Raw genomic sequence first — 3136 nt, 5'->3', positions numbered from 1 at the left:
AGAGTTCTCTCGTAAGATTTTAATGGCTTTTCATGAGGAGGTTCATATTCTTTTCCAAATCACTTACTCTACTTGCCTCTCCAGTGTTGGTAAACCCAGGGGGTTGTTGATAAGATGATAGGAGAGGGGGCCTAGAGAAACTTACCTGAGGTGCTACAGTTGGCCTAAGAAAAGTATTTTGGGAAAAAGGTTATTGTGCAAAGGAAGGCCTTTGGGGTCTAGGTCGACCTTGACTATGGAAATTAGAAGGCCCTGCTTGGTTTCTCTGGTTTCAGGAGAAATTTGGGTGATTTTTCCATCCTTGATTGTAAGTGTTACTATATGGATTATTCTAATATAAGGCATTCACTCTATCATTGAAAGTGCCCCCAGTGGTGTTGAGGCATTCTTCTATAACATGTCCCGGGGACTGGCACTAAGCACACATCTTAACCATATTGACTGATGATGGCTCTCTTGGAACAATAGCCTCAATCCTTTTGATTAGGTTATCCAAGTGGGCTTCCTTGGCTACTAACCCATCCCTAAAATATCCTTTCCCTCTTATAGTTCTTTCACTCTCTTGGGTTGATTCCCACTCACGGGTTTTGTCAATTAAGTCAAGTAAGAATTCTCATGCCTTTCCTTCATCTGTAAAGGATGTGAATCCCTCAGGGCACATAGACTCTATCATTGGCTTAGTTGGGTAATCAATACCCTCATAAATTATTTGACATAAATGTCATAAGTCTAGGCCATGGTGAGTGTATTCTTAGAGTAGATCCTTGAATCTCTCCATAAGTTTGGAAAATGACTCACTAGGCTTTTGCCTAAACTGAAGGATATCACTTATAAGTTTATTGGTCTTGTGAGTTGAGAAAAGACTTCTTGAGGAAGACAATTGTGAACTATTCCCATGAGGTTATAGAATTTGTGGGTAACCCATACAACCACTTCTTAGTTTAGTCTTTCAATGCAAAAGTGATGAACCTAAGCTTAACAGCATTATCAGAAAGTTGTTGAATCTTAATTAGAACACATACCTCTTCAAATTCCATTAGAAATAGGTATGCATCCTCAAAGTTCATCCCAAGGAAGTGGGGAAACATAGTGATGTAATGAGATTGGAGCTCAAAATTATTGCCCTGGGCTTATGGTAGAACTATGTAAGAAGGTTGGGTTGCTCTAGCAGGGTAGAACCTATCTTTCAGAGATTTAGGTGGAGGGTTTTGCTGTTGGTCTAGGTCTTCTATAATGAAAAATATTCATGAGAGTATATGTATAGGGTCCCTACTTGTTGGATTTCTTCTTTCTAACCAATTCACAGTATTATGTACCCACCCAATACTCATGTAATAGGACACTATCCACAGCTAGAATAAGACAAGCACAAAAGAATGGAAAAAAAATTTATTATTTATTATTTTTTGGCTTTTTGGGAGCTAACCGATAAGGATCCTGTGTTACATAATTCCTGAGGTACTGCTACAAGGCAAAACCTGTCTTTATCATACTGTGAGGCTTGGCGACCTCCACTAATACAACTATTATTGCAAGTTGTTCTTCTTAGAAAATAAATAATGGAAAAAAAAAAAAACAAATCACTCCGATTCACTAAAAGAAAGTGAAAAATAACATGGAACTGTCTCCCCGCCAGCGGTGCCAAAAACTTGTTTGAATTTTAAAAGTAACCGCAAGCGTACAGATCAGTGTAGCTAACGGATCGAACACAAGGAGAGCAACCACTTTATTTTAAGCTTCTTTCAATAATGCGAAAGTGTAATGATTGATTATGGTGATCTACTTCTAACTACTGTCCTAACACAAATGCATCTAAAAATGTCCGAACCAACACATTTAAGGAAACTAGAATTGAAATTACAATAAAAATTGGACGACCTAACCATTCACATCTAACCCTAACCATTCATCATCTAAGAATTTAAATACTCAAACCACACAATTAAAAATCAAATAACTGAAATAAAAAGTGGTGAAACAAAAAGTGTTGAAAAGTAAATAAATAAAATAAAAAGGGGGAAAAAGCTAAAGAGAGGCACACAAGTAAGTATCTCTACTTAGCCCGAGGGATGCACCATAAATAATATGAGCTTCTTTACTTGACCAGAGAGTACTATTACAAGGGCTTTCCGACTTGGCTTTAGGGGGAAGGGATGCAATATAAATAATCAAATTAAAAGGATGGTTCCATAGCTAGAGAGGGGCAAAGCCAACGCATAATCTAGCCATGAACCTTGGGGGAAAGGGAAAGCATCAAAGCAAAAACTGAAATTTAAATCCTAAATTAAGAATGAATGGGTAACAAGAAGAGGGAATGAGAGGGGGTGAGAAGACTACTGTAGAAGCCTACTTACTTGAACTTTCAATACTTGAACTTGAAAACTTGATTGATTTGAAATACTACTAGCACCAAAAACCAGATCTGAACTAAATCAAATCTGAAATTGCTAGGCCTGGAGAAAAAAATCATGAAGAGAAAAACTGAACTTGAAAGAGATGCTCCACAGCTTGTTTTTATCACCTAGAACTAGAAATTAAAATTATTACACCTTTGAATAACTTGAACAATGAAATGAAAGGCTTGCATTAATCAAAATAAAATACTTGCATTAATAAAAAAAAATTACAAAAGTGCTTACATAAAAAAAACTAAGAAAAAGATAGCACAACTAAAAACCTAGAAGAAGACAGGAAGAAAGGGACACCCCTTTAGGGTTTGGTCGACTCCCTTTTATAAGGAATAGGGGAGAGAGGAGGACGTCCAAGGGTGGATCCTCTCGGACCATTTTGTGGTGAGGTGGAGGGAGAAGAATGGAGAAAAAATAGGGCAAAGAGAAGCTTGGACGATTTGGGTGATGAGGTTTCCAAGTTAGTGGGGATTGGGCGATAAAATAGGAAGTAGGGGATTGGGTCGATTTCTTTTTCTTTTTCCCTATTTTTTCTCATTTTTTTCTTTTCTCTTGTGTGCACAACCCCTTGCACGATTTTCTTTCATTGCTTTATTGATTTGGACATCTTCTATTTTAATGGAAAATCTCATCCATGTCCTTGGTGCTTTAAGTGATGAGCAGGAGAGAGAAAATAAAAAATCTCTAAAAAATAGCAGCCAAGAGGTTTGAACTTGAGACCTCCTGGT

At 37.3% G+C, this 3136-nt stretch overlaps 1 non-coding gene across 1 annotated transcript; it reads left to right on the top strand.

The window, feature by feature from the left end:
- The first annotated feature begins 731 nt into the window (after positions 1–731).
- LOC122066047 lies at positions 732–838 on the top strand. The gene has a single exon (XR_006136210.1). It is a non-coding gene; the product is annotated as a small nucleolar RNA R71 (small nucleolar RNA).
- Positions 839–3136: the final 2298 nt, after the last annotated feature.

The sequence above is a fragment of the Macadamia integrifolia genome, unplaced genomic scaffold (assembly GCF_013358625.1).
Source record: "Macadamia integrifolia cultivar HAES 741 unplaced genomic scaffold, SCU_Mint_v3 scaffold22, whole genome shotgun sequence".
Classification (NCBI taxonomy): domain Eukaryota; kingdom Viridiplantae; phylum Streptophyta; class Magnoliopsida; order Proteales; family Proteaceae; genus Macadamia; species Macadamia integrifolia.
The sequence above is the reverse complement of the archived record's forward strand: the minus strand, read 5'-3'. Positions and strand labels throughout refer to the sequence as shown.